This window comes from Mycteria americana, chromosome 1 (assembly GCF_035582795.1).
Source record: "Mycteria americana isolate JAX WOST 10 ecotype Jacksonville Zoo and Gardens chromosome 1, USCA_MyAme_1.0, whole genome shotgun sequence".
Classification (NCBI taxonomy): Eukaryota; Metazoa; Chordata; class Aves; order Ciconiiformes; family Ciconiidae; genus Mycteria; species Mycteria americana.
The window spans coordinates 117662657-117677119 of record NC_134365.1 but is presented as its reverse complement, the minus strand read 5'-3'; positions in this window follow the sequence as shown (position 1 = coordinate 117677119).

Below are 14463 nucleotides of genomic sequence, written 5' to 3'. Positions count from 1 at the left end.
AAAAATGTGTGCTTTTTTTGACTAAATGAAAGTGTAGTGAAACGATATTTGCTTTCCTCAGTTTTTCTTCCATGTACTCCTCCCTGTCCTAAACTGGAGCTTTGAAACAGATTCACACTCAGTAAACTTACTGATGATGTTTACCTGCCAGAAAATTGTCTCTCTAGCTATCATAAATTTTGCATATAATTTTTATGTCAGCATTGGCAAATATTTTTCCCCAACTTAGGTATAGGAAAGTGGAGGACACAGAGTATGGTTTTTATCATTGTTGCATACTAGCCTAGGTTTTTTTGCAGTGTTTTGAAAATATTCTCTCATGATTGAATAATTTCTGTGAAGAGAGTGTAGGATGTTTAAGTGGGCAAGTCACTGATTCTGAGCAGTGAGTGTTTCCCTACTTTTAAAACATTGTTTTTCTAACCTTTACGTCAGGCCATAGTGTAGCTGCGCTCTTGGATTCTTCAGTGACAGCAAGCTTACATGGATGTTCATGCAAACGATGTTACAATCTTTTCTGCTAGGAGGCCATCCCAACCTGGAGGACAATGACCCAACCCTGAGTTACATGTATTTTTATTGTCTGCCATTTTCCATGTCAGATTCTTGACCCTGAAGCTATTAGTCCTGATCTTCACTTAATATGTACGTGATCCAAAAAGTGCTAAGTCACAGTAAGGATATTGATCCTCTCTTCCAAGGCACTCATGGATATCTGAAATATTTCCATAGAGTCGGAATGCTAGTTCAACAAAATTTTGTTAAAAGCTACGGCATGAAACGTCATACCAAAACAGGTTTTGATTTTTTTCTGTTATCATTATAGAAGTAATTAACTTTTGCTTTGATTTCAGAAATCAAGTCTTCAACTTTGCTTTCCCCTTTAAGTACAAATACAGAATGCTCACATTAAAATGTGTACTTTATCAGTGTATTGCCATGTGCACACACAGTACTGTCCCTGGGGAGAGAATGAGGCAATAAATTATACAAGACAGGTATTAATGCATTATTGTGAGGTTAATAAAGTCATGTAGAGTAGCTGTCTCGCTGAATTTCCATGAAGCATTGGTAAAATGGGGGTCAATTACAGACAAGTGTAAAGGTTCCAGGCACCTCCTGAGCTGTAAGTGATAGAAAATCTGCAAAGATGATAGAAAATCTATAAACCTTGACATCCAAACACAGTCCCACTGAGAGTAAGAATGCTACACGGTTGTGTGCCTTGAAACTGGTGTGTGTGTATATATGTGTGTGATTAATAACACCTGTTAAGATGATGTGATTCCTTCTATTTTGCTGTCAGGTACATCCAAGGAGATTCACCTCACCTCCCTTTATGTTTTGACAGGGCGGTCTAGTGAAAGGCATTACCTCTAATGACAAACTTTGCTGTGTCTTGCTGTGTCTTAAGTCCTTAAGCCTGCACAGCCACCGCTACTCTGCTGCTGCTCACTGAGGCCTCCACTGTAGTCAACAACCAGACTGAGAGAGAAATATGTACAAATAGCAGTTCATCCCATCGGAAGATAAATATCTGCTGTGGGAGATGAGTCACCCTCTGGAGATGCTGCTCCCTTTCTCCTGCTGTAAAGGAGCCTGGATGGCTGCCTAACATCTGGAGCGCTAACACTAGGTGTGACGGACCCCTCCCGGGGGAGACCCGCAGAGAGGGCCAAGCAAGAGTCAGTTCAAATCAACGGGATGACCGAGCATCCAGAACTAGCAGAAAATTCCAGCAAAGCTGGAATTCCACGTTGTGTGCCGCAGCTCTCCGAGTAATCTCCGAAACAACAACAGCCACTGACCTGCAACACACGCAAGACCTACCAGGTCTCCCTGGCTTTTCTTACCAGTTGAAGTACCAAATGCTTCGCTGACAAAAAGCCTTGAGACTATTGAGCTTTCTCACTTACAACATGTCTTTCCTTTCTCTCCACTAAAAATACTTTTTAGAAACTTAAAGACGTTTTGAGAACTGCTTTCCCAATTAGCTTCTCTTAAAAATAAAAAGGATTTAGAAAAGTTGCAACGAGTGATCATGTGACTTCTGGCCACAATTACGTGGCTATAGTTCATCTGAAGTTAGGAAAGAGCTATATACAGTTATGGCCTCTTCTGTTCCAGGTTGATTCTGCATCTTTCTATGGTTTGTTTTGGTGTTTTGTTTTTTTTTTTAAATGTACGTATTTATTTACCTCACTCAGAATTCCCATAATACTACTAATTGTTACAGAAAAAACTACACTTTCACTTTAAATGTCTATATTTCTCTGCTGAATGCTGCATTTATTGTTAGTGATGTATGTTTGGTGTATGCAACAGTTATGCAATGGCACATATTTCTTCTTGCTTTGTCTGTTAGTTCAGGGAAGCTGTATGTGTTCAAAAACATACAGAGAATCAAATATATTACGTTCATCACTGAGATTAAATCCTAGAGGTGAAAAGCTCAATTTTTCTGTATGTCAAACTATGGTCACTGGCAGTAATTGATTTATTCCTTGGCAGAAAGCTATCAGTTGGGACTGGAAAAAAATCAGTTAGGACACAAAAGTATACAGAAGGCAAACGTGCAAAGCGAGATGTCATACTGTGTACTCATTTTCCTGGGTGTTGTTTAAGTATATTTGAGACTGCACATCAGTGGAGTGCCCTTCTTTTTTTGTTTTGCAATCCATTTATAAAGATGGATGTATTTTTATGGCAGTGGTAGAGATTAAATCTTTGGTAGACTTGTTGTGGGTTTCTAGAATTCTGCAGGTGTATTCTGGAAATTTGACTTGCCTTCGTACCCACTGATGAAAAAGATTTGGCAGCTTAAGGAAGCATAAAACGTAGTTTAAAATTGTGGGTGACTGGAACAGGCTGAAGTAGTTAATACGGTATTGCACAGCATGTTATCCCTGTTCATTCTTGTTTAGCTTTCTTCAGCTGTTAATAGTTCAGAGGAGCATAGTAAATTAACCCTTTTGATTAGAGTAGTGAGTTGTTATTCTCTGCTGTTTGTTCAGTTCTTGTTTGGTGTTAATATCATCCAAATCTTATGGTCTTTTTAGTGTTGTTTGCACTGAAGTTGCACCAAGTGATGTCTCCAGACCTCTGGTAAGAAAAAGACAGTTTCTGTAGATGGCTGTAACATTTATTAATTTCTTACATAGGATATAGAAATTTGTATACAACAGTAAAAAAAAATTGAAGGATGGCAGTGGAGCAGGCTGGTTCTTGTTGCTGCTGCTGCCGGTGCTGAAGCAGATGGGCTAGAGGGGTTGACAGCTCCTCAGTCAGGTTTCTCGTAACTGTGTGCACCTCTTTGCAGCCTGCATTAGTATCATCTGCAGGTGGCAACCACATGCCAGAGGGTCCAAACAAAGCATATTCCTTCCTTTTCTCCGTTTTCACTCTCTCCTTTGAAGGCTTTGAGTGTTCCTCTTTCCCCTTTTACTCTCCCATCCTACCTCTTTCTCCCCTCTGTTTCTGCTGCCATTGCCACCTCTCAGACAGCCACTACTATCACTGCTAGTGAGGACAAGTCTGTCATGTTATTATTTGCCCAGGAAGGAGGTAATTCATGTGACCTGTGTTTCTTGAGCAATGGACTTGAGGAAAATGGCGTGAATGATAACCTAATACGAGTGTGGATATTGGGATGAACTGTCTGTTAGGAATGGGCATGTAAGAAACTGAAAATCTTAGGCAGCCTTCAGGAAAGGAGGGATTGCTGTTGTTCGTATCCTGATAATGTGGCAAAGTATCATTCTCCAGAATCCTTTCTTCAGCAGTGATCATCAGTGCCACCCATCACAGCAGGGCACAGAAGAAATATTGCACCAATGTTGGGTTGCAGTCTTTTTGCCCAGTTGCAGTCTTTCTGCCCTGGGAGCTGGAGCTGGAGCCAGGACTTCGGCTTCTGGAAGGTCCTTTGAGTCAACCTCTGCACCCCATCCACTTCAGCAGTGGCAGCAGCGACAGGAACCAGCCTGGCTTTTCAGGGCATCGCCACGTGTAAAGCAGCCTTAAATCCTCCTGTCTTGCCCAGCTTAGTAACAGCCTGTTGAACACATTTTCTATGTCCCATCATGAGTTAGAGAGTGATTCATGTTCTGTAATACAATAATTTATTTAATATTGTATCTTTTGCAATATTCATACTTTATCTGTGTCATGTTTTACATCCAATAACCTCTTAGTTTTTGTATTACTCCGTTGCACTTAGTTTCACAGATTGTCTATAGAAAAAAATCATTTTAGCAGCTTATAATTTGTCACTTTTTCATATTTCTAAATGTTCTTTCTGCTGTTGTACTCTGAGGAGTATATGAGCAAAAGAGACTGTACTAGGAAGTGGGAAGCAGGCCTATAGGAGAGAATTATAGCACTGAGAAAGGAATATAAGCCATCAGAAGTTCCACAATGTTTTTTTTTTTTTTTCTAATTTATTAAATACTACTCCGGCCAGGGCATATTTGAAACATACTACATGAAAGCAGTCAGAAAAATTGGTACTATTGTAAAAATATGCACTGTTTTGTATTGTTTATACTTTTTTGGTACTATTGTAACAGGTTTAAACTGTATGGCCAGAGATCTTCCACATCTAGGTAGATAGGTAGCATATAATGCAATCTGTGTCTAATATGCGGTTCTTACTGTGCTCTCTGCACACTACCCACTGGTATTTTTTTAAATCATTTCCTGAAGGAATCACACTCCATGCAAGTGTTTAAATGTTGTTAGCATTTTCACAGGTATAACTTTTTTAAACCAGGGGTAGCCTGTGACTTCTGTGTGGCTTGCGAGCAGTTGAAGCGTGGATCTCATAGCAGGTCTGCGTGACCAGCACACCCACGCAAAGCTGTACTGGTGCGCGAGGCACCAGTGTTAGGCAATCTGGATTCCTGGCTGTGGAAGCCAATGGATCAGCAGGGACGGCTGAAGGTGACAGTGACAAATGGCCCCAGGTCTCTGCTGTGTAGCCAGCGTAGCCAAGTCTCATTGCTCAGTCCAGTGAGGAAACTAGTAGGGTTTCCTCCAGAGGAGCACATTCACAGCAATTTATCCTCGGTTCTTTAAAGCCTATGGAGTGAGTCTTCTGGCTCACGGACGCAGGCAGATATAAGCCTGGCCCAGGGGAAAGAAAGTTAATTGCTCTTGCTTAAAGGAATGTCCATTTACTGTAGATCCTCCCGCCACTTGGCAGACCCTTCTGGGGTCCTGGCTTGTAGGTGTTTCATTCTTTGAATCCTGTATTATGATAAAACGCAGAATTATCTGAGTCAGTAAACGTTTCAACAGTAATTCTGAGAAGTAGGAGTTACTGAAAATTGTGTGACAAGGCACAGGTCAGTGTCTTGAGATCAGTGCTCAGCAGTGTCAGGCAACACACAGCTGCTAGTCCGAGGAGGTGGTGTTGAAACCATTATTTAGGATATAATTTTCTATACCGAAAGTGTTATAATTCACTGCAAAAAACAACTGTAGAGAGTGGGAACTACTTTTAACATTAAATTTGTCTCTACTGTGGTTTGAATTAATAATATTGGCTTCTCTGCCTTTTTATAAGCAGTCCCTGTTTGAACTAAATCTCTTTGGCTTATCAGAGGGAAATATTTGAGAAAATATTGTGATAACTGTGAGACCTGGAAATTTAATTGCTTTCATTTTGTACCTTTTTACAGATTTTTTTCCAGTGCTGGATATACTTGGCTGTGATAGGGACTGTAGAATGAATGACAACTTTGTTTCCATAATGCTGGAAGGAGTCAGATGTTCAAAGTTCATTAAAATCTTTTCCTATCTTAGGAGCTCCACTGATACACCATATGCAAGTCAGATTTTCTTTAGGCTCTTGAGAACTCTTTTTCTTTCTTTTTTGCCATCCCTGTATTGCTGAATATGTCCTGTTATATTGCTACCAGGTATCTTTGGGGTGAAAGCTCTCATGTCAGAATAGTCTGGATCAGGCTGCGAAGGATAAACTTTAAACAGTTGTGTGAGAGGACTTGTTCTTGTTCCTGCCTGTCATGGCTCAGCTGCAGAGAAGTTACACTGTCTTTTTGCTGCTGTTACAAAGACTCCTTGTTCTCGGCTGTTTTGCATTTCGGTGAACCGCCAGAGCTTAGACAGCAGGAATTATCGTAGAGATGGGCTATCACCAAGTCATCTTGAAAGGCTTACCTATCTGAATCTGTGTCTCTGATGTCTCACTCCCCCTGAATCCATGGGGGTGACTGAAAACATTGATCCCACAGTGCCAGTGGTCTCACCTGTGTCTCAGACAGGCAGAATCCCTCTGCTTTCCTCAAGGCTTTCAAGCATGAACACTGCATCCCACCTGCCCATGATTGCCCCAGCATGCTAGATCATAGCAAGGCTTACTGAGGAGAGGAAAGTAAGGTATAAAAAAGGTGACTAATTTTTGACTAGAGCAGTTAAATTCACAACTGGCAGTTGCCATCATACCTCATTGTTAATATGAAGGCCACGGAGAGTCTGAGTGATACTTAACTGTCCTTGAAACACTTTATAAAGTTTGCATGGAGGTGACTGGTGTAGTGCTTATTCAGTGAGCATGGTAAGCGAGTCACCAGAAACAGGGAATCTCTGTCCTGGCTTTTGAACGTCTCCTTGCAGACGTGCCATTCCTGCGAGGAGCAGGGGGACAGGCGCGGGAGGGAGAGCGCAGCTCCCAGGTCTTTCTGAACTGAAGAAATCAGTGCTACTGCTGGCAGCCAAAGGGCAGGCGGAGATTTGGAAATGGGGCTGCGGTAGTTTGTTCCACTCATTATGCCCAGTTCTTTCCAGTCAGTTGGTTATCCATTAGCTTAGGAAGTACAAAAATCACCTGGAGGTATCCCAGCTTTTTTAGTGCACATTTAGAAGATGCATCTCCCTGGTGCTCTTGTGACTCCCTCTCCTTCCATTTGTCATCTTTCTCATTAGAGAAGAGATTATTTGCTAGCCACTTTGCCAACTCCAGGATTTATAGCAGCTGAAGAGAGTGCTTTAGGCAGGGAGGAGTAACTGCACTGACCACAAACTCCCAGAACTCTCCAAGAAGTAAAATGTATTAAAGGTAATGATGTATCAATGCAATAAACTGTAGATGCAATAAAAATGTTGTACAGATGTTAGTGCGTAGAAGCAAAATGCGTAACATAAAAATGAAAAAAACCCCTAAATAGCTACTGGAACTTTACAGGTCTTAAATATGCTGCTGCAGACACCTGTATGGTCCAGTGGCACCTCGTACATCACATTAATTGCATTGCTTGCCAGATAAACCAAACCTTTCAGAGAGCTCTTGTGCCATTCTTCACTTAAACGCCAGATATCAAAACTGGGGGGCAGGAGAATAGGGAGGAAGGGAAGCTGAAACCACTCTGGATTATCTTATTTGATATATAGTACCTAGAATTCCTTTTTCTCGTCATTCCTTTAACTTTAATGGAAGAAAACTCTGCAGTTCTCTGAGGTTACAATTTACGGCCTTTACTTCAGAAAGCAGCTATGTATGTTCCCAAGTCTTCTTTCCTTTTTTAATAAATGAGATTTAAGCAGATGTTTAAGCAGATTTTTTGTACTGATGGGCTTATGAACTAATGGTTAATATTATGGGCCAGTATTAGGGATGTGCTGAAGGGCCGTTGCGGTCTGAGGCCCAGCAAGTAGAAGATATGAAGGGAACCAGGATGCACAGAAGTGTCTGCTCCTGTTGGAAATAACTTTGTCTTTGCCAAGGAGGGGAGAGTGTGTGGGAAGTGGCTGGTGCTTTTAGACAGCCTTACCTTTCAATGTGTTGTGCTTACAATTCAGAGCTGCCATAAATTATCCGTGCTGTCTTGTTTTATTAAACACCGAGACTCTGCAATCCTCTTTGTTCAGTTCTCTGTGCTGTGTATAGCTAACCCTTTAGTCATCCTCCCATATATTTTGAGAATAAAAATCCCTGCAGCTGGAACATGTAGTATTGGCCATGTTTTTTGTCCAACAAAGGCTGGAGGAACACAGAGTTCAAATGAATACATAACGTTTTGTTAAACTTCTGGCAACGTTACATGGACAGACTTGAACAAATGACAAATTGTGCTTGTCAGCATAACAAACTGTGTGTTTCTTGTAATGTACAGTACTTCTGAAAGTGGCTAACATCGTACCCACAGAGTGTGTGTGTGTGTGTATGTGTTAGTGTTCCTGGAGAAACTGGGTTAAAAAAGTAGTAGTGTGAAGTGAGACACGGACTGCTGTTAATGTTTAAGCTGTATCTGCTAGTGTGCAAAACCAGACTTCCTGATCTGTGGCTAGCTGTGGTCGGGTAGAGAAGGGAGCATGGCCACGCGGAGATCAGTCCGGTAGGGTGGTGGTGCAAGGGCGGTGGGCACAGCCCGGTGCTTCTCCAGCTCTCTCTGCTGCATGCAGCTGGCGGCACGGCTCTGCTTCTGCAGCCGACGTCGCGTCTGTCCGTGAGCTGCCAGGGCACAGAGCTTCAAAATACTGTCAGGGGAGAAAATCCACAAGGCTGCAAGAGGTCCCACCTGTTGTCAAGGGGTGTGCTGGGCTCTTTGCAGCATCCTGTCCTCCAGAGGACAAATTGGTTTAACTGTTTACATATACCTTAAGATACAGCAATACATTTAACAGGGCAATTTCGAGTACTTTTAATGCAACTTTATAAAACTTATTTTTCAGTTTTGTCAAGTCTCCTTTTTATGAGCCTTAGGAAGAGAAAAAAGGCTGGGTTGAAGGTTTTTTCTTTCTCTTTGTTGGTTGGTATTCTGCTTTCTGTGGTGTTTGTTTTAGTTGACAGCGAGGGCACTAGTGTCCCAGTTTAGGAATACACTTTGTCAGTGAAATGATGATGACTAGCTATAGAAATGCAGTGAACATCTTATAAACAAGCATTTCTTGATAACAATTTTTTCTGTAATTTCCCACTGACAAAGCTGGGAGTTAAACGAAGTATTAAAAGGGGAAGTGTGATCCTCATGTCAATGTAACAGTAAAAGCCTAATCAGTGATCCTAAACTCCTTTAATTTAAATGATCTGATTATTTCTTGCAACACTCAACAGTTAAATGTTATACTTAAACACCATATCTTCTTTCACTAGAACATAATCTACCAGTCATATGTTTTATGATGATGTGAGCATGTATCTTACCAGAAAATGTTCTGGCCAACAATAGCATCATTTTTTCATAAGTAGGAGGAAAAATATTTTAAAAATAGCTTTAGATAAACCCAACCAGCAGTAAAAGTTTGATTGTTAATGCAGAAGAAATATGCAATACAGAAAAATGGCTTTTCTAAGTATGTCCTTTGTGAATACCAAGGCATAAACTGCCACTAATTTATCCTCAGTATTGAATGGTGATTTTAAAAATAAAACAGGAAAAAAAAAAAGGATTATAGAACCAAATTGTGTAATTTTGTCAGGCAAGGTAGATGTTTTTGAATTTATGTGAGGAGAAAAGAAAGGTATGTTAATGTCTTACATGCTGCTTATACTAAGAGACTGGAGCTAAATCGAAATTTTAGTACATCGTCCTACTGTTGGAACAACATGAAATATTCTTCTCTCATCATTTTTTTAAGATTAACCTAAAGTGATTGATTTCCGGTCTTTACTTTCAGGTCGGTATTTAACCATGAAAAATATGCAGTGTGCATAACCATTGACTACATACCCATGAGCTCAGTTAGCTGTGTAGCATCACTCTTTGGGAGCTGGTAGATGGCTGAGGCCATTATCATCTGTTGAATTGGCTCACTTCAACAATACAGAAAGTCCATCATTGCTATCATAATGGAGAAAAAATACGGTTCTACTTTAACAGTTATGGAAATAGCTTGTTTCAAGTAGAAGTCCTAGGGGTTGATAGCTGAGGAAGCGCAGTCTAATTCTATAATTAAAAGAAACACGCAACACTAATAAAGACTACCCTTATTCCTACTAATGCTACTGAAATGTTGGCAGCTTATGCAGTTGGGAATGCAGTATTTTAGTTTGTCAGAATCGTGTCTCAAAGGAGAGCAATTTTAGAGAACTGAATCACCTTTAAAATTTGTTAGTCATTCATTTAATTATTAGAAAAACTAATTGCAGTGACTGTCTGTATACAGAGATACCCAGGTTGATAAATCAAGAACAAATATAACAAGCAAAACCAGTAGTTGAGAAGGATTTGCAAAAATTGTTCAACATCACCATTGTATAAAAAAAGAGCAAAATTTTTGCTTTTCTCTCTTACACATGTATCATAAAATAGACCAAATGTGAAAGGTAAAGGAAACAGAAAATGAATGTTTAAACTGACATATACTTACAAGGTATAACCTGGAGGGCTTGAGTTTCATGGGGTGCCACCTGTGACAGAGATGGTTTCTGATTCTTGACTCAGCACTACATTAGTGGAGTCTCATAGGTTTGGTCGCTTTGGACTACAGGCAGAGCAAATTCATATGCACTAGAAGTGTTGACACAGTGAGATGGCATTTGTTTATCACGCAAATGTAGGGAGGAAGTTGGTTTTCAGCTTAGCTCCCAGTTTTGTGACACAGTCCAGCATGACCACAGGTGTACATCTTGGTCTTCTTGTGGACCAATTCCCACTTTTAAAAGAGGGGTGATCTACTGCTTTTTCCTATCCTTTATCACTACAGCTGGACTGAACCATCTCTGTATAATAGCTAACAAAACTGTGAAGTCTGATTTGGGGCCTCTAGATTTTCTAAAAACAGAGACAATAATTAAAGTTGCTGTAGGAGCTTTGATGTCGACTATGACTTTTTTGTGGTTAATATTGTGTTAGTGGTGTACTCCATTAGTCATTTTTGTCTCTAAGCACTCTTGGGTATTTGTCAATGCTCTAAAGCAATACTTTTTTTGCTGCAACATAATATTGAGATGCGGGGAGTTTCAGGTTTCAGTCCCATGAAGACTCCTTGGATGCTACAAAGCGCATGTTGATCCTTGTTCTCTAATTTCCTGCCAAAATATAATCATCTGTTGTTTGTCAATGTGCTGGTGCATTCTAGAGCGAAAAGGAGAATTTGATAACCCAACATGTATTTAGCCAAAGAACTAATTCACTGCAAGGAGTTCACCTACTGCCCAAAGAAGCTGTAAATGTGTCTTATACCTAGAGCTTCTGTAGCACCCTCTGAAGGGACAGACTGTGATTTGCCATAAATCATGCCTTAATCAACAAAACCTAAAACACTGAATGCAATGTTTTCCTTTTACTGAGGGCTCATGATGGTGGTCTACAAACTACTGGAAAGAAGGTCATACGTTCCTGCTGAAGTGAACAAGGTAAATGTGACACTTACTTATGTGTGAAGCATGGTAGGAATTTCACAACAGGGCTGTAAGAATGCTTAAATGGCAGATTGCTCTGTAAACATGACCCTCTGGTAAAAACACATACCAAATTCAGGACATCTTTGCTATTTTGGAATCACAGTTGTTTACAGCTAGAGAATACCTCTTGGTTTCTTTCAGCCAAAGCAAAATTAAATTTTAAAAGAAATGTGATTCAGTAGGTTTTCCGTGAACTCTGAGTTTCATGTGCTTTTTCATTTCCTCCTCATTTCTTTCCAGTCACTGTCACCAGATGTTCGTGTAAAGCATCACGTTTTCAGCTCTGGGTCATTAAAACAGGGAATTAAGTCTCAACTAGAAAGCCAAGCAGTCTAAGTGCTTTGTATAGTCCATAAGTCAAATATAAAAATGTAACTATTTATACATTGAAAGTAAGGAAATTTCTTTTGATTTAATTCCAGAGTGGATCATGGGAAAGATCTATATTGGTTTCAGCACCTTTCTGTCTTTAAGTCATTAAAAAATGCATCCACACAAGCGATAAACTCTGATTGTGTGTGCCTACCTTCCGTGTCCTTTTAGCAATGCCCAGCCTTCTTCAAGAGCTCTTATAAGACTAAGGAAAACGGAAACATTTTGGCATAGAGTGTGTTATGAATATGAACACCCCCAAAGAAGTGTTTTTTCAAACTTTTTTGTGTTATATGATGCAGTTGCATGCGAAATTACTTGTGCAGCTTGCTGCATGAATATCCTACAAGTGTGTGTTATTGTTACACATAAAAAAAATTGTACGACTCAATAAGCAATTTATCATCATAATTAAATACACTGATTTATCTGTACACAGCATCTGAGAAAACACACTTAAAATACTTTGAACTGATGAAGAAAGACATCTGGAATCCCTCGTGGCTGCATTGTATTATACATTGTTTCCATCTTATTTTTCTGATGTGTGAGTCCTCAACAGATTAAGTTGTGGAGAGTGATTCTCCTTGGCTGGAAAAAAGAAAAAAAAGAGCCTGCACACTATCAGCAATTATGTAGATTGAAATTATAGCCCATGCAGTACTCCAGAAATCAGTAACGTTAGGCAGTGGACAGGTGGTTGCAAGTCAATGAGGTGCAGTAGTTAATGAGTTATTACGTGTCGGGTAGGCCACGGAAATTGAGGACTGTATGCTTGTGCTTTGCCTATCCCATGTGGAATAAGATGTTAGATTTTATTTGCAGGTGAAGGAAGCAAGAGCTGTGCACCTGGTTACTTAGCACGCTTTGGTCTTTTTAAACCACAGTACTAGTCACATAGTGAGAGGGAATGTCCTAGAAGGGCTCCATCTTCGTATCACTGTAGGTCCTGCTGCCTGGGTGTGCACTAACATCAGCTACAAAATTATGCCGTCCAAAGGAATACTTAGGCCCTGCATTTGTTTAAAATTTGGCCTTGTGCTCAGAGATGTTTATACTGAAATAAAACATAGAAAATTACATGATTCCTATCCCGAAGAGCTCCCTAAAATCAAAAGCAAAACTGGGTAAAATAAAACCAGTGGTTGTTTCTGGCTCAGACTTTTAACCAGAGCTGGTCTAATAGTTATAAAACATGGTCCGATATATAGTGTAATATAGTATGTGTTAGACAGTGCTTTGTCAGTAGTGTCAACTAGGACTAGAAAAGCTTTTTTGATTAAAATATTTTACAGATATATGTGTGTGTATACACACAGTATATTTTTTGTATATGTTTGTGTTTGTGTATATGTGTATATATATTTATACAGAGAGAGATATCTCATTTATACAGAGATATCTCTCTGTATAAATTGGTAAATATATATGAATTAGGTACATATGCACACATACATGCACTGTGCACTTCAGGAACTCAGGTATTACTAAGAGAGATAGTAAATTACCAATGCAGTTGTTAATGCTTTAGTGTCTTCTCACTTCATTCTTGAAATTAGTAGGCCATATACTCACTGGGGTTCCCTGAGCCACTACTAGTAATCCAGCTGTATTGTCACCACACAGCTGGGAGTTCCCTAAATCTTTTGAGTGCTGAAATCATACGTAAGGCTTTTCATCTGCTCTTTGAATTTCTGGGTACTAAGGGAGTGGAGCTGTTTTGCACTTGCCCAGATTACCTCCGGTGCTTTTGGAAACAAGTCAGCTTGGAAAAAAATGATTGTGTTAGGTTAAAGATAGAAGTGTGTGAAACATGAAAACTCGCTGCATTTTGTGTTTAAAAATGTCTAAGTGAATCTTGGAAAATACAGAATTACTTCCCCCATACCCCCAAATCTCCATTATTAATCTGGCTTTATGACCAATAGTGGCATTGTGATACTAGGGAGTTGCAATTAAAGTATATCATGCTGTTGGTTTTGCACTGGATTTGGGCATTCCCTTTGAACCTACTCTGATGCACTTTGGTTTCGGGATGCTGATTGTACATGATTTTGAAATGCAAAGTGACAGAATAGGAGAGACATCCTAGTTCCTCTTGATCAGCTCAATGGCTGTGCTCATAACCTTGCACTAGAACATGTCTTTCTCCTAGAAACCTACAGAGAGTCACTTCTCTCCACCACCTTGTTCTGTTTCTGTTCTTATCAGCCCCACCACTTAAGAATTAGAACAACCACCTTAGACCAAATGCAGGAAATACCCAATTTTTTTGTGAAAAAAAAAATAAAAACAAATTGGAGCCACCTCTTATCTGAAATCAGACTTATCTTTACCTTTTTTATTTCTGAATGCAAACAAAAGAATGAGAAGATAATCAGGAGAACTGAAAGAATGAATGGGAAAATGTGTGTTCCTGAGGTTTCTAGCCCAAATTCAAGACATCTGAAACCACTGGATAAGATACTTATAAACATCTGAACTCCCGGGAATGTCCTGAAACAACAGTTCCAGTTGTGAGGAATTTAGAAGTTTCACAGTTTATTTCTATTCTAAAATGGAAAGAAAACAAAATCTTTCAACATTTTAGTATTAAGGAGGGAGAGGGAGGCCATAGTCAGTGGAGAGAGAGAAGCTTCTTTGAAAGGAGAGGTGATACAGGAGTATATCTTACAGTGCTTGGAAAAATCTCACTCTGTCCATTGACAATAAAAAGAGCTTAGAGACAA